Source organism: Heloderma suspectum, chromosome 10, assembly GCF_057233095.1.
Source record: "Heloderma suspectum isolate Gila_16-S chromosome 10, 16-S_ref, whole genome shotgun sequence".
Classification (NCBI taxonomy): Eukaryota; Metazoa; Chordata; class Lepidosauria; order Squamata; family Helodermatidae; genus Heloderma; species Heloderma suspectum.
In genome coordinates this window covers 49,377,982-49,395,906 of record NC_139467.1, presented here as the reverse complement: position 1 = coordinate 49,395,906, position 17,925 = coordinate 49,377,982, and the positions used below count along the sequence as shown (strand labels likewise).

The 17,925-nt window shown below is 48.4% G+C and overlaps 1 pseudogene; it reads right to left on the bottom strand.

The window, feature by feature from the left end:
* The window catches only part of LOC146338268 (structural maintenance of chromosomes protein 2-like), a 29,471-nt pseudogene extending 20,150 nt beyond the window's left edge, over positions 1–9,321 (bottom strand).
* Between the last annotated feature and the right edge of the window lie 8,604 nt (positions 9,322–17,925).

Sequence of the window (17,925 nt, the reverse complement as noted above, 5' to 3'; positions counted from 1 at the left end):
AGCTGAATCTTACTTGAACAGTGACAATGGGAAAGCCTCTTCCACCACACCAGAGGACAACAAGCTGGCTGAGGAGCTGCAAGGCTCCCTAACGATAGGGCTGGTCCTGACCTGAGCACATACTTGGCGAATCCCACTGCCTTTTTCCAGGGTGCATTTGTGGTCCCCCAGGAGCAGTGCCTGATTAGTCAGGCCCTCTTTTTGTAGTAGCCGTATCGGGGGTCAGACTAAAGGGACTAAATAAGTCTCTGACTCAGATTTCTGCAACATTTTAAAAACCATCCTCAGAAATGTAATTGCTTAATCAATTCACATCGCAGCTCTAGTTAAAAGAGATCAAGCCCAAACAAGACAGCAAACTATGATGAATGGCTTTGGAAACAAGCGAGCACAAAACACTGAAGTGTTTTCCCACTGAAACGGTGTATTGTTTGAGAAAGTATTGCAGTTCTTTTAAAGACTTGGGGTTTTCTTTCGTACTGGAGCACCATGTAACATTTAAATAATATGAAATATGTTCACAGCAATGAATATGGATGAATGTAAAACAGTCGTGTATGTTTTGTTGTGTTGAAGAAGAAGATCCCTTCCCCAAATGCTCCCCTCCAAAGGTTTTGGACTTCAAATCCCATCAGGCCAAGCCGGCATGACCAATGGTCAATAATGCTGGGAGTTGTAGCCCAAAACATCTGGAAGGCTGCAGGTTGCAGAAGGCTAATGTAGGGACTATTCAAATATTCAAAGACATTTGTTTGTATCCAGATATTCACAAGCACCTGTGGTGACAGAGTCTTACCAGATTCATCCTTTGGAATGAGGTAGATATCTTGACTTTCATCCCGCCGCTGCAGAGTCTCCTTGGGGACATTTTCATCTGCTTTGGGTTTGGAGACACTGCCCTTCCGCTCACCATCCAAGAACTTTCTTCCTCTTCCTCTGGAGTTGTGGCCGGTTGTGCCTGTGTCACTTTCTGTAGCGGAAATTGGCGGTGTGCGCTGCTTACGGGTGCGGGGTGGGCTGGGGCTGGGGCCGCTGTCGCTGCTGGTCACACCTTGGGCTTCCTCCACTTCCATCTCATTATTAAAATACCGCTGAAATACAAGCTCAGCGGTGTATGTTCTTGCCGGGCGTCCACACCTCTTTTGAGTGCCGGATTGATCACGGGTTCCTCTTTTCTCCATGTTCATGTCTCTGGGCAGAAGGAGACATAAATGCATGTGGCAAAGCTGAAATCATGTGAACAGCCTAATAGCAGATATAGTACAGTGTAGAAGTAGTTACCCTCCAATCCAGCCATTCAGTGCTAACTAAACAGGGGCATATTGTACAGCAGACTAGGCTGAAAAGCCCAGGATGGAGGATGTGGCCCATCCATGCCCAGGAGGATAGGGGATGGATGGAGGCCTTCCAGCTCCCCCCTCCCCCTCCCCCCTCCCCAGAAAGAAATACATAGGCAGGCAGGCACATGGGTGAATCCTGGGAAGCCCAGGAGGATGGGGGATGGATGGAGGCCTTCCAGCTCCCCCCTCCCCAGAAAGAAATACATAGGCAGGCAGGCACATGGGTGAATCCTGGGAAGCCCAGGAGGATGGGGGATGGATGGAGGCCTTCCAGCTCCCCCCTCCCCAGAAAGAAATACATAGGCAGGCAGGCACATGGGTGAATCCTGGGAAGTCCAGGAGGATGGGGGATGGAGTCCTTGCAGGATGCCTTCCCCCCCAGTTCCCCCTGCTCCTCCATCTCACCCCAAAATCACTAAGCATAAGGGCACATTCAGGTAAAGTAAACATACCTTCACTGTAATAAAGAAAAAAGAAAAAAGGTTGAACTGCAGTGCCGTAGAACACAGGGATACAGAGAAAGAAAGTTGCAGCAGCTGGGACGGAGCAGCAGCGGCGCCTGTTCTAGTCTGTCTGTGGAGTCTAGCTTGGAGCAAGTGAGGCTGCTGCACGACTGCTGTCCTATGTGAACCAAAGGCGGGAATCCAGGGGATAAATGGTCGATGAGTTCCCTCCCCTCAATGATGTTATCTTCCTGGTGGGGTGGGGGGGTGGCCTGGAGGGATCTCGGTCAGGTGACCTCACCTGACCTGAACCTGACCTCACACATACAATAAAAGTATAAAGCAAAAGATGAGGCTATGCAGCTCAGCCTCAGGGCAGGCAGGCTACGTGCACTTCGTGACCCCGTCCCTCCCAGCAAAAGAAAGCCGCGTCGTAGCAGGGAAGGAAACTGAATGTTTATTAAATAGTTTCGTGTAATCCCTTTCGCCATCTTTCATCCTAATTTGCGAAGTTGCCTTCGTAAATACCTTCGTAAAACTTTCGGCAGATTAAAAAAAAAAAAGGGTCGCGTGAGCTCGCGTTCGGGTAGACCTGGGCGCCTCGTCTCGGGAAAGGGTTCGGCGAACCGAAAGTGACTGTTTTCGAGCCCATTTCACTTTCGAGAGAATTTCTCTGACATCCCTAGGGACTAGGCACCCGTAGCTGCAGCAGGAGACATGGGCCGCGGGGGCAGGCGCCCCAAGGGGCTGCCCCCGCGTCGCCCCCTCCGCTGGGGCCCTCCCACCGAACCCGGGGCTGAGCAGCCCCTCAGGCCACATCCGCCAGCCACTCGCCGAGAGACGCCCGGAGAATCAGGGCCGCCGCGCAACACGTGGTCAACCCCAGGCCACTGGCAGCCCGGGAAAGGGTCACACAGGAGCGCTCCCACCACGGCGTGGCCAGAGCCCGGCGCCGCGGCTGCTGCGACCGTGTGGGCCGTGCCGGCCGCAGAGAGAAGTGAGGCCTGGTCATGTACCGCAGGCCACGGCTGCCGCCAGCTCCCTGCTGCCACCCCGGTGAGCTCGGCAAAGGCTCGGGCTGCTCACGAGGCCTCCGCCCTCCTCCTCAGCTGAGGGACCAGGCCCGCCGGCGGCAGAACCAGAATGGCCAGGAGGAGAGAAGGACGCGCCGCCGGCTGGGCCATCCAGCTGCGGCCTCGCCTCCCACCTCTCCGCCCGCCCGCCCATGACGGCCCCCCGCGGCCAGGCAAGCTGGACCTTGCAGCTCACCCTCCCTTGCTTCTCCTTCCTCTTGCGCATCCTTCTCCTCTTGAAGCTTGGGCAAAACCAATGCAGATTGAGATCATGCTCCTCCATCCCGTGTGCTCCGAGGACTGTAGGTGTCCCCGCTAAGCGTGTTCATTACCGGTGACTTTCTTGGGTGTTGTAACAAATCACTGGGCTCCCAAAGATGTATTCCACTACCTTTTGAAGGTCAGATTCATAACCAACCAGACTAAGGGCTAGATGAACGTTGTCATCCACCAACCAAAGCACTGGCCACTTTGAAAGCTGCTTTCCCAACACAACTCACTGAAATTGTGTTCAGTGGAATAATAGTATAGCACCTAGGAAAAAGAAACCAAATGCACAGTTACAAGATGGGGGATACGTGGCTCAACAACACTACCAGTGAGAAGGGTCTTGGAATTGTTGTTGATCACAAGCTGAATATGAGCCAACAATGTGATGTGGCTGCAAAAAAGGCCAATGCTATTTTGGGCTGCATTAATAGAAGCATAGCTTCCAAATCCCGGGAAGTACATGTGCCCGGCTACTCAGCACTGGTTAGGCCTCATCTGGAGTGCTGTGTCCAGTTGTGGGCACCACACTTTAAGAAGGATGCAGACAAGCTGGAGAGGGTTCAGAGGAGGATGATCAGAGGACTAGAAACAAAGCCTATGAAGAGAGACTGAAAGACCTGGGCATGTTGAGCCTTGAGAAGAGAAGGCTGAGGGGAGACAGGATAGCGCTCTTCAAGTACTTGAAAGGTTGTCCCAGAGAGGAAGGCCAGGATCTCTTCTTGATTGCAGGACACGGAATCATGGGCTCAAGTGACAGGAAGCCAGATTCTGGCTGAACATCAGGAGAAACGTCCTGACCATCATCAGAGCAATACGACAATGGGACCAATTCCCTAGGGAGGTGGTGGGCTCTCCCACACTGGAGGCATTCAAGACGAGGCCGGACAGCCACCTGTCAGGGATGCTCTGACTTGGATTCCTGCACTGAGCAGCGGGTTGGACTCGATGGTTTTGTAGGTGCCTTCCAACCCTACTTATATGATTCTATGGCGCTTCATCCTTTTCTAGCAGGTGTTTTTTTGCCAGTAGCCTCAACAATGTCCACCACAACACTGCAGAGTTGATTCCCAGGAACTACTTATAGTGCTCTTGCTGTACAGTAATCTTTCACAATAATCAGAGGCACCAGGACCCCTTTTACATGATCTGGGTTCCAGTTTTTTTTCTTCTTCTAGATCTCTATATTCAAAGCATAGACTGGGGAAGTTGGCCATTTAAGTGTCATAGGTTAACCACACAGGACCATTCCCTTTTGTTTTTCTCCTTTTTGTCTCCATAGTTGAGCTTCTTCATTTCATTTTCTTGTCTCTCCTTCCATTTTTGACCACTTCAAATGCATCTTGATCTTTCTTGTAGCCACTATCCATTTGTTTTACTTACATAAGAACATAAGAAGTGTTGTGCTGGATTAGACCAAGGTCTGTCTAGTCTAACATTCTGTTCACACAGTGGCCAACTAGCTGCCTGTGGCGAAACCCACACAACACCCTCCCACCCACGTTCCCCAGCAACTGGTGTACTTAAATATACTGTCTCTGAGCATCTCTACACCAGCTTAAAATCCTGCATTTAAAATGGGGCTTTCTGCTTCCATTTAAAAAGCAGAATCACAACTGACTCCCTTTGCACGTGCTTCCTTTCCCCCCTCTTCTTTCCCCCCTTCTCCTTGTATCCGAGTCAGTTAATAGTTTTTTCGATTCCTTTCCTAATTATGCCTAACATGGAATTTGCCTTTTTCAAAGCAGCTGCACACTGGGTCAACAGTTTCATTGAACTGTCCAGTACAACCCTGAGATCTCTTTGTTGGTCAGTCACTGCTAGGTCAGATCAATAAGGTCAAGAATTTCATCTTTTGTAACCAGTATTTGCTTCAATTCCTCAGACTCCCTTCCTGGAAACATCAGTTCAGATACAGTCCGGCATTGTCTGCAGTGAATACACATGAAAATAATTCATTCAGCTTCTCTGCAGTCTCCTTATTCTCCTTTAGTATTCCTTTAACTCCATTGTCATCCAGTGGTCCAACTGCCTCCCTACCTGGTCTCCTGATTCTGGTATATTTAAAGATTTCTTTATTGTTGATGTCAGTGATAAGCTCCTCAAAATGCTTTGTTTTTTTGTTTGCATCTCTTACTGTCTTCTTGCATTTCTTTTGTGCAAGTTTGTGTTCCTTTGTGTTCTACTCATTTGGGCCAGACTTCCATTTTCTGAAGGAAGGCTTCTTTTCACTAATAGCTTCCTTGACACTGTTCATTAACCATGCTGTTGACCTCTGGACTTGGTTCTAGCTTTCCTGATCTGTGGTATACATTGTTGCTGAGTTTCAACTATTGTGTTTTTGAGTAACCTCAAAGTATTTTGAAGAGTATTAACTCTTGACTCCCCTCTTAAAATTCCTTTTTACCAGTTTAACATTTTAAGGAAACATTTTAGAGAAGTTTCCTCTTTAGATGTTAAATGTGACTGTGTTGGACTTCCTTGGCAGTTTTCCACTTAAATATATACTACATTTGATAGCACTGTGGTCACTGTTCCCAATTGGTTTGACAACACTCCCATCTCATACTAGGTCCTGGTTGGCATCACTTAGGATAAAATCTAGGGCTGCCTCCACTCTCCTTCTCATAGAGTTTATATCCAGATATGACCATATCCCACTGGTTCTCTCCATTCCACCAAGTTCCATTATGCCCACTATATCTAGGTTCCCCTTTAAAACCAGGCACTCCACCTCTCCCATTTTCGCTCAGAGGTTTCTGGCATTAGCATAAAAACACCTCTACACAGTGTCCTTATGCTGGTTCTCTAAGCTGGAAGGTTAATTAATCAGTTGGTGCATTGGAGCTCAGCTATGCAAAGTTAGGGTTTTCTGTAGTTTCCATTTAAGGGAGGGACATAGAATCATAGAATAGTAGGGTTGGAAGCAGCCTATAAAGACCATTGAGTCCAACCCCCTGCTCAATGCAGGAATCCAAGTCAGAGCATCCCTGACAGATGGCTGTCCAGCCTCGTCTTGAATGCCTCCAGTGGGGGAGAGCCCACCACCTCCCTAGGGAATGGGTTCCACTGACGTGTTGCTCTGACAGTCAGGACGGTTCTCCTGATGTTCTGCTGGAATCTGGCTTCCTGTCACTTGAGCCCATGATTCTGTGTCCTGCACTCCAGGATGATGGAGAAGAGATCCTGGCCTTCCTCCCTGTGACAGCCTTTCAAGGACTTGAAGAGTGCTATCCTATCTCCCCTCAGTCTTCTCTTCTCAAGGCTAAACATGCCCAGTTCTTTCAGTCTCTCTTCACAGGGCTTCGATTCCAGTCCCCTGATCATCTTTGTTGCCCTCCTCTGAACCCTCTCCAGCTTGTCCACATTAGGGATGTCAGAGAATTCCACACGAATTTTAAATGGGATTGAATTCTGACAAATCCAGTCCGTGGAATCCTCCTCAGAATGGAGCAGCCCGTTCGACCTGGACCGGAGCTCATGTGGACCCCTTCTTTTGGCTGCTGAACAGCAGATTTTAAGAAAATAATTACGAAAAGAAATCCGTAAGTTGGAAATGGAGGAAGAAGAACGTGACCGGCTTTACCCTTTTTACGAGGCATATTCCCTGTGATTCGAGGCTTTCTTTCGCTGGGGCTGAGTCTTGAACTCCACGGAAATCCTCCATCTTTTCTGTTTATTGTCTGTGGAGGTGAGGTGAGGTCAGGTCAGGTCTGGTGAGGTGAGGTCAGGACAGGTCTGATGAGGTCAGGTGACCAGACGTTACGTGGGGAATCCCCATGAAGGGCTTTTCCCTTTTTACAAAAATAAATATGCATTTTCCCTATGACCCAAGGCTTACGGAGACTGATGGCAGGCATACAGAAAGGATTTTTCAGTGGTACTTATGGAATTATTTGCGTAAGTTCGGGGAGCCAGAAAAAAATGGGGGAATCTGGGGCATGTGGACGGTGGAATGGGGAGGCCCTCGGCTCTGTGGAATCCTCACAGAGCAGAACCACTCCGCATGGATTCCGGGGGGAGGGGAGGAACAGATCGCCTCCCCCCCCACGGATTCCCCACCGGAACGGACAGTGAGGAATCTGTACATACCTAGTCTGCATCCTTCTTAAAGTGCGGTGCCCAGAACTGGACACCATACTCCAGATGAAGCCTAACCAGTGCTGAGTAGAGGGGAACTAGTACTTCCCAGGATTTGGGAGCTATGCTTCTATGAATGCAGCCCAAAATAGCATTGGCCTTTTCTGCAGCCACATCTAGGGATGTCAGAGAATTTCGCCATGAATCTCGGGGAGGCCGAATGCCAGTGCATTCGGCTCCCCGAAATTGGTGGCGAAACGGTCTGCCCCCCCACCCCCCCGGGATGGGACTTACCTTGGGAGAATCTTCCTGGCGGCGGCGGCTCCGGCAGCGGTTCGGCGGCGGTTCAGTGGCGGTTTGGCAGCGGCAGCTGCTGGTCTTCCAACTGGCTGCCGTCGCTGTCATTTCCAGTAAAAAAAAAACAAAAACGAAAAAAGTGATAGGTACATTTACGTAGCCTATCACGGCTAGATTTTCAAAAAAATACCGTGATAGGCTACGTAAATGTTTACGTAGCCTATCACGGCTGATTTAAAAGAAAAACAACAACAACACGCATACGCAAATGGCGGCGCCCATGGGGGCCGCCATTTCCGTTGCTTATTTTGACACGTCTTAGTCTACGTAAACATTTACGTAGACTAAGACGGCGAAAATAAGGGGAACGCAAATAGTGTAGACGCTACATTAGCCCTCCTCCAGTCATCTGGCACTTCCCCCGTCCTCTATGATTGCTCAAAGAGAATAGACAGAGGTACTGAGAGTTCTTCTGCCAGATCCTTTATTACTCTAGGATGCAGTTCATCTGGCCCTGGAGATTTGAACTCATTCAAAGTAATTCGGTGTTCCTTGACCATACGGCTATCGATCTCAAGCTGCAATCCTGCCCCTTCAGCCTGTACTTTGGCTTTCCCAGAGGTCAAAGACCCTCCTTTGGGAGAAGACTGAGCCAAAGGACGAATTGAGCACTTCCTCCTCAGCAGATGGGCAAAAGGTCAAACATGGTTGTTTCTGTTCAGCAAGAGGGCAGCTCAAAACAGAAGTCACCAAGCAGGCAAAGGCTAAGAACACAGAATTACCAGTCAAGAAGGAAAGTTCCAAGAGACGGGTCTGAGGCATGGCCAAGGTCAAAACACAAGTAAGCAGTCCAGTGCAAATGCAGTCCAAAGATCAGTCTAGCACTAGTCCAGATGTCAGCAGCACAGAGGATCAGTTATGAAGCAAGGTCACAGAGACAAGGATTCAAGGCATTGGAGCTGGTAAAAAGATGTTGCTCCAGCAGCTAGCAAGTTCCATTTAGGGATGTTGGAGAAATCTGCAACAGAACCGAATGAGTTTGGATTTTCAGGAATCTGACCTGCAGATTCTGCAGCGGACTGGCTTTCCCATTGGGTGGATTCTGCCAACTTGCGGATCGATTTTATAACTTTCCCAAATTTTGTGCAATTTTCATTGTAGAAAAATACGCAAAATAAAAAACCTGGCCAAAATGTGCATTTCCCCCATAGGCTAAAGTGTGAAAATGCACATTTTGGGGGAATTTGCACATTTTTGCCTGTGTGGAAATGCACTATTGTGCATTTGTTCAAATGCGGATTTATGCAAAGTCAGACACACAAATAATTATATTGTGTCAATGGGCGGGAAGTGGAGTGAGAGGCACCTGACAATTTGCAAAACACAGCCAGAATGGATTTACACAGTCCATCCATCCCCAGTTCCATCTGGTAGCCAGAACCTCCAGAGCCCCATGCAAGGCTCCGCTGCAGTTCGTCGGCACTTGGCAGGAGCCATAGTCATTTGTCAGTCCTTTACTCCTGAGTAGTCTTTTACTCATGACGAGCCCAGTTGTTCTGGGCCTTGAGGTGCGTGCTTCACCCCAAAGTGGCAGCCTGTGCCTGGCTGGCACCTGCTGGTGCTGGCGCGCCCTTGGGCTGGGCAGTTGCTCAGCCTGATGCCTTGGCCGCGGCACACCCCTACGCCCTTGGGCTGAAGCAGCTCCCTTACAGATGCTGGAGGGGCCTGGGTAGCCCCAGCATCAGTGGGCTCCATGTGGCCTTCAGGCTCTGCGGTCTCAGGCCCCTCATCTGAAGGCTCATTCTGGCCTGGATCAGGCATGACACACATATAACACCGCTCCCCCTCCCTTGCTGATGGGTCTTCTCCTTTTGAACAAGGTACACCCTGCAATGGCTATATTCCAATCATGAGTTTTATTCCACCGAGTCTCAAATCATACTTACCATCTTATTAGGATTTCAGGTTAACCCTATTTGTTCCTCATGCTCATGCATTAGTGCTGCGCTTTCCTGGTTTTTCTGCTGCATTTAGCTGAAAATTACTGGGATCCACTTTCATTGTCTCGTCTCCTCCTTTGTCCCTTTTGTTCTTCTCTGTAAAACATGGCTCAATATTTAGCTCTGATGTCCCCCCTCCCAGGAGTTAGTTTAAAGCCATCTTGATCAAGTCTGTGACGCTCCCAACCCTGTGAAGTGCATCCACAGGGAGTCCTTCATATTGGTATTGCAGGCCATGGTCCATGAAACCAACCCTTTCCCGATGACCCTTTCAGTATCCATTCTTTCCCTACCAGTGCCCAGACCTTTGACAGGAAGGACTGAATGAAAACACAACTTGTGCCTAGGGATTTACAGATTTTGTTTAACTCATTTCATCTGTGTTTGGATTGTCAGATGTCTTTCATTCCATTGTCTGCCCATTGATAGAATCAGATTTTTCCCCCTTTGGAAAGTATGCAAAAACGTCTGCCACAAATTATGTAACTTTTACTGGCATGTAACGTTTTGAGTATTTTTCTTAACTCATACAAAAACAAACAAAAATGCTACACAGCGGGGACTGAATAGAGATCAGAGATGTGTAAAATGTTGTGTGTGTGTGTTTTAATGTGTATTAAATTAAATTAAATTTAATATTAGCGTATTTTCAAGTAATTTTTGTATGACTAAATTTGTGTACAGTTCTGGAAAGGAAAAAAAAAGTCTGCAATCTGTGTGCAATCTGCACTAGGAAAAAGAAACCAAATGCACAGTTACAAGATGGGAGATACGTGGCTCAACAACACTACAAGCGAGAAGGATCTTGGAATTGTTGTTGATCACAAGCTGAATATGAGCCAACCATGTGATGTGGCTGCAAAAAAGGGAAATGCTATTTGGGGCTGCATTAATAGAAGCATAGCTTGCAAATCCCGGGAAGTACTAGTTCCCCTCTACTCAGCACTGGTTAGGCCTCATCTGGAGTACTGTGTCCAGTTCTGGGCACTGCACTTTAAGAAGGATGCAGACAAGCTGGAGAAGGTTCAGAGGAGGGCAACAAAGATGATCAGGGGACTAGAAACAAAGCCCTATGAAGAGAGACTGAAAGAACTGGGCCTGTTTAGCCTTGAGAAGACTGAGGGGAGATAGGATAGCGCTCTTCAAGTCCTTGAAAGGTTGTCACGGAGAGGAAGGCCAGGATCTCTTCTCAATCATCCCAGAGTGCAGGACACGGAATAATGGGCTCAAGTGACAGGAAGCCAGATTCTGGCTGAACATCAGGAAAAACTTCCTGACTGTTAGAGCAATACGACAATGGAACCAATTCCCTCGGGAGGTGGTGGGATCTCCCACACTGGAGGCCTTCAAGACGAGGCTGGACAGCCACCTGTCAGGGATGCTCTGACTTGGATTCCTGCACTGAGCAGGGGGTTGGACTCGACGGCCTTGTAGGCCCCTTCCAGCCCTACTATTCTATGATTCTGTGATTCTATGATTCTATGATTCTATGACTTGGATGGTGCTGGTCTGCTGTGAAATCTGCAGGGTGGATTCATCGAAATCCAAAATCATCTGAATCCATTGTGGATCTCTCTGGCATCCCTATTTGTGCTCCCAAATCCTTCTCTTTGTGACTGTTTTGCCAATTGTTCTGTCAATGGCTCTTTTTGGATATTCAGAGGCAATGAACTTACCAATGGGTGAAGGAAAGAAGTTGATTAAGCCAAAAGAGGCTTATACAGCAAGAAAAAAAAAGCAAGACAGTACATTGAAAGCATAAAGCACATGTTCCTTCAGTCACCGGGAGCCCTGTACTCTTATCTTAAGATCAGCAAATCAGACAAGAGCAGTGACAAACGGCTCCAATGGCCTGGCTCATAGCACCAGCTTGGCCTACGGCAGATTTTTGCCTTGGGAGGGTCCCAGGGAATCATATTCTGGACACGATCCCATGATGTCATACATTCGTGTAGAGTGGAAAACAACCAGCCTCAGCAATGGGTAGGCAGCCCAATAGCTCCCATCTCCACTCTCACCTGGCCTTGACATATTGGCAAAGGTCCTATCTACCAGCTCGAGCTCAGCATCAACAACCTTAACCCTGGGAACCACCCATCAGCTCAACGAACAGGCACAATGGCACTCTAGACACGGGCAGGGGAATTCTGCATACCACTCCTTGATCTACAATGGCATTCCACATTTCCACTACATTCCACTCCTTGGTGCACACAATTCTCCCTCCCATGCCTTGCTGTCCTTTATCATTCTGTCATAGGAGGGTCTGCGCGTTGGTATTCAGTTTTTTAATCCTGAAGCACAAAATACATACCAATAAGAGCAATATTACAATGGTTACAAGAAGTAGAATTCCAAGATGCCATGCTAGGCTCAAAATGTTTTTCATTGTTGTGTTCCATACTTAAAAGACATCCCATAAGTTATGTGTGGTCTGATCCCCATATTTTGTAAGTTTGTTCTTGTTGAATTGTCAACAACATCGTTTCCCGCCTCCCAGCTGAGCAGAGCAGAGCAGAGCAAGCTGCTCCAGCTGGTCCAGGGACTACAGAAGCAGGCAAGCTCCCAGAGAGCGAGCGAACAGAGCGAGCGAACAGGGGGAGCAAACAGGAGTTGGCCAGGGGAGTTGCAGTGGTTGAAGAGACAAAGGAGACAAAGGAGACAGAGGCTAAGAGGTAAGTGGGTTGCAGGAAGCCCAGGGCGCTGCCCTTTATCCTTCTGACTGGCTGTGAGCTCACCAGGAGCTTCTGAGAGCTCCAACTGAATTGGAGGGGTGTGGCCTGAGTACTCCCAGCAGCTGACTGGGCGGGAAGCTTCAGTCTGTTTCCCGCCTCCCAGCTGAGCAGAGCAGAGCAGAGCAAGCTGCTCCAGCTGGTCCAGGGACTACAGAAGCAGGCAAGCTCCCAGAGAGCGAGCGAACAGAGCGAGCGAACAGGGGGAGCAAACAGGAGTTGGCCAGGGGAGTTGCAGTGGTTGAAGAGACAAAGGAGACAAAGGAGACAGAGGCTAAGAGGTAAGTGGGTTGCAGGAAGCCCAGGGCGCTGCCCTTTATCCTTCTGACTGGCTGTGAGCTCACCAGGAGCTTCTGAGAGCTCCAACTGAATTGGAGGGGTGTGGCCTGAGTACTCCCAGCAGCTGACTGGGCGGGAAGCTTCAGTCTGTTTCCCGCCTCCCAGCTGAGCAGAGCAGAGCAGAGCAAGCTGCTCCAGCTGGTCCAGGGACTACAGAAGCAGGCAAGCTCCCAGAGAGCGAGCGAGCGAACAGAGCGAGCGAACAGGGGGAGCAAACAGGAGTTGGCCAGGGGAGTTGCAGTGGTTGAAGAGACAAAGGAGACAAAGGAGACAGAGGCTAAGAGGTAAGTGGGTTGCAGGAAGCCCAGGGCGCTGCCCTTTATCCTTCTGACTGGCTGTGAGCTCACCAGGAGCTTCTGAGAGCTCCAACTGAATTGGAGGGGTGTGGCCTGAGTACTCCCAGCAGCTGACTGGGCGGGAAGCTTCAGTCTGTTTCCCGCCTCCCAGCTGAGCAGAGCAGAGCAGAGCAAGCTGCTCCAGCTGGTCCAGGGACTACAGAAGCAGGCAAGCTCCCAGAGAGCGAGCGAACGGGGGGAGCAAACAGGAGTTGGCCAGGGGAGTTCGGCAGGGGAGGTCAAGGGGGAGGCCCCTAACATTTTTTTTATTTTATTTTATTTTACTAACTTTTTTTCATTTATTTGTCTTGTAACACACACTTCCACACCAGTGGGACTCTGCTTTTAACCTCTACTGAGTAGAGGAGCAGGCACAGGCTAGTCTAGAACAATCACAAAGCTAGACACAAAATGGGAAAAGAGGCTATGGAAGGACAAGACTCTCCAGTGGTGGTGACCTGCAAGGTGTGTGCAATGTTTGTTTTCTTGCCTGAGAACAACATGGCCTACACCTGCAACAAGTGCAAGTTGATCACGCTGCTGGAGGAAAAAGTAAGTGGACTGGAGCGGCGACTGTCAACCCTCCGGGGAATAAGAGAACACGAAGAGTTCTTGGACAGAATGGGGGAACTACAGCAGCAAAGGGCAGACCACAAGCTTGAAGAGCAACAGCAAGATGAGGCAGTGGGAAATTCTGAGGTGAAGAAAAATGGAGTAGAGGATACTCCTTGGAAAACGGTGACAGTTAGGAGAAGAAGAACTAGACGACACTCTGCACCAGTGGAAGCGGTGGAGCTGTGGAACCGATTCCAGGTACTTGCAGATGAGACTGGAGGACAGCCTGCAGAGGAAGAATCACAGGGGAACCTGCATGAGAGTGAGCAAGAGGCTAAAGGTCAGTCAAACAGAGGCGATGAAACCCAGGCCTACAAGAAGAAGAAGAGAAGAGTGGTAGTAGTGGGAGACTCCTTGCTGCGTGGGATCGAGACCCAAGTATGTCGCGAAGACCCGTGGACTCGCCAGGTATGTTGTCTCCCGGGAGGACAGATTAGAGACGTGACTGAAAGGTTGCCTGCACTCATAAAGCCCACTGACAGGTATCCCTTTCTTCTCATCCATGTGGGAACAAATGATACCGCCAAGCGGAGCTACGAAGAGATCACGTCAGACTTTGAAGCTTTGGGAAGGAAACTCAAGAACTTTGGGGCCCAGATAGTTTTCTCATCCATCCTTCCAGTAGTTAGAAGAGGGATAGAAAGGGAACGAAAAATACTCCGGGTGAATGACTGGCTACGAAGGTGGTGCCGACGAGAGAGATTTGGATTCTGGGACCACGGGCTATACTTCCTGGAAGATGGGCTGTTGGCTAGGGATGGGTTGCACCTCACAAAGGCTGGGAAGAATGTGTTTGGCCACAGCATGAAGAACTTCATCAGGAGGGCTTTAAACTGAATCCTACGGGGAAGGGAGATGTAATGTTGGGGGTAACAATGGACGTAGGCGCATGCACTGCAATGGAGAGAACAGCTCTGAAAGCGTCCAATAATAGTCTTCAGACACAGGTAGGAAGAAAGCCAGACTATGAAGCACATGGTCTTCGATGTCTATATACTAATGCCCAGAGTATGGGAAACAAACAGAACGAACTTGAACTCTTAATACAGGAGGGAAATTATGACTTGATAGGTATAACTGAGACTTGGTGGGATGACTCTCATGACTGGAATACAGCAGTTGAAGGATATAACTTGTTCAAAAAGAACAGGAGGAACAGAAAGGGAGGCGGGGTTGCACTGTATGTGAAAAATACATATCTCTGCACAGAAATACAGGAGGAGGAGCTTGGTAGCCCCATCGAGAGCATCTGGGTTGAAATAAATGGAGCAAAGAATAAAAGGAACCTGGTGGTCGGAGTCTACTACCGGCCACCCAATCAAGGAGAAGACAAGGATGAAACTTTTGAAAAGCAAATAGCCAATGTTTTAAGGAAGCATGATGTAGTAGTAATGGGGGACTTCAATTTCCCCGATATTTGTTGGGAGACAAATTCTGCCAAACATGGCCCCTCCAGGAAATTCCTGACTTGTGTGGCGGATAACTTCCTCCTACAGAAAGTAGAGGAAGGAACTAGAGGATCGGCTATCCTTGACTTGATCCTAACCAACAGAGATGACTTAGTGGATAAAGTAGCAGTTACAGGAACTCTGGGGGAAAGCGACCATGTTGTACTTGAGTTCTTGGTTCTAAGGGAAGCAAAAGCCGAGTGTACTCAAACGCGTACCCTGGATTTTAGGAAAGCTGATTTTAATAAACTCAGAACAATGATCAGTAAGGTCCCATGGCAAGCAATGCTAGCGAGAAAAGGAGTCCAAGATGGGTGGGAACTTTTAAAAAAGGAAATTCTCAAGGCACAATCACAAACAATTCCAACAAGAAGAAAAGGTGGAAGACAACAGAAGAAGCCAATGTGGCTTCACAAAAAGCTTAGGGATGACCTGAAAACAAAAAAGGACACATATAGGAAGTGGAAAGAAGGCCAAGTAACAAAGGAAGAGTACAGGCAGGTAGCACAGAATTGCAGGGATGGCGTCAGGAAGGCTAAAGCGGAGAACGAGGTGAGGTTAGCGAGGGATGCTAAAAACAACAAAAAGGCTTTCTTCAGCTACGTGCATAGTAAAAGGCAGAGGAAAGAAATGGTTGTTCAGCTATTAAATAAGGATGGCAAAATGATAACAGAGGACAAAGAAAAGGCAGAGGTGCTCAATTCCTACTTTGGCTCAGTCTTCTCCCAAAAGAGGGTCTATGACCCCCCTGGCAAAGGCGAAGTACAGGCTGAAGGGGCAGGATTGCAGCTTGAGATCGACAGGCATATGGTCAAGGAACACCTCATTACTTTGAATGAGTTCAAATCTCCAGGGCCAGATGAACTGCATCCTAGAGTCATAAAGGAACTGGCAGAAGAACTCTCAGAACCGCTGTCTATTCTCTTTGAGAAATCATGGAGGACCGGGGAAGTGCCAGATGACTGGAGGAGGGCTAACGTTGTCCCTATCTTCAAAAAGGGTAAAAAGGAGGAACCTGGGAACTACAGACCAGTCAGTCTGACATCAATCCCTGGGAAAATTCTGGAGCAGATCATAAAGCAATCCATCTGGAAGCACCTTGACAACAATGCCGTGATTACTCGAAGCCAACATGGATTTGTCAAAAACAAGTCCTGCCAGACAAATCTGATCTCATTTTTTGATCAAGTCACCTCCCTTGTAGATCGTGGGAATGCTGTAGACATCATATACCTCGACTTCAGCAAAGCTTTCGACAAAGTGCCCCATGATCTCCTGATGAGCAAACTAGCTCGAAGTGGGCTAGATGAAACAACGATCCGGTGGATCCACAGTTGGCTACAGAATCGGACTCAAAGAGTGCTTATCAATGGGACCTTCTCAAGCTGGGGAGGGGTAACGAGTGGGGTACCGCAGGGCTCAGTCCTGGGCCCAGTGCTCTTCAATATTTTTATTAATGACTTGGAGGAGGAGGTGCAGGGAATGCTGATCAGATTTGCAGATGACACAAAATTGGGAGGGATAGCTAATACTTCGGAAGACAGAAACAAAATTCAAAGTGATCTGGATAGACTGGAGCGCTGGGCAGAAAACAACAGAATGGCATTTAATAGGGACAAATGCCAAGTTCTGCACCTAGGAAAAAGAAACCAAATGCACAGTTACAAGATGGGGGATACGTGGCTCAACCACACTACGAGCGAGAAGGATCTTGGAATTGTCGTCGATCACAAGCTGAATATGAGCCAACAATGTGATGTGGCTGCAAAAAAGGCAAATGCTATTTTGGGCTGCATTCATAGAAGCATCGCTTCCAAATCCCGGGAAGTACTAGTTCCCCTCTACTCAGCACTGGTTAGGCCTCATCTGGAGTACTGTGTCCAGTTCTGGGCACCACACTTTAAGAAGGATGCAGACAAGCTGGAGAGGGTTCAAAGGAGGGCAACAAAGATGATCAGGGGACTGGAAACAAAGCCCTATGAAGAGAGACTGAAAGAACTGGGCATGTTTAGCCTTGAGAAGAGAAGACTGAGGGGAGATATGATAGCACTCTTCAAGTACTTGAAAGGTTGTCACAGAGAAGAAGGCCAGGATCTCTTCTTGATCATCCCAGAGTGCAGGACACGGAATAATGGGCTCAAGTTACAGGAAGCCAGATTCCGGCTGAACATCAGGAAAAACTTCCTGAGTGTCAGAGCAATACGGCAATGGAACCAATTACCTGGGGAGGTGGTGGGCTCTCCCACACTGGAGGCCTTCAAGACGAGGCTGGACAGCCATTTGTCAGGGATGCTCTGACTTGGATTCCTGCATTGAGCAGGGGGTTGGACTCGATGGCCTTGTAGGCCCCTTCCAACCCTACTATTCTATGATTCTATGATTCTATGATCATTTCCTTATCATCAAGGCCTTTAATTTAGTCGGGATTTCATCACTTTCCCATAGGGCCTGGGCCACAAAAGTGACATGCAAGCCATGGGAAATGTGAAACTCCATTCTTTGGCTTACCATCCTAGGGTCCGTGTTTGGCTTCTCATCCTAGGGTCCCTGCAGCAGTGTGTAGATGAAAAACATTGCAGCGACATGCTCGTACAGGTGGTTGCAATATGTTTTCATCTTCCCAATATATGACATTCCAGTATACCACACAAACACATCCTCTGTCACTATCAATTATTCTAGGAGCGTTATTACTCAATTGGGCTCATACACAAGTAACACTACTAAGATTATAATAGTAGATGGAAGGGCACTCCCCCGCTATACAGTCCCCTTCCAGACTCCCGATTCGGGGATCATTCCATGTTCTAGCAATGTTGTTCTGACAAAACTGAAAGGTAAAGTTCCATTCAACAGACCAAGCAATTTGGGTGATTCTATGAAATAGACAAATACACTTTTGCCAAATATTATCCACTTAACCACTCCAGTGATACTCGTACAATTCCCATTAGCA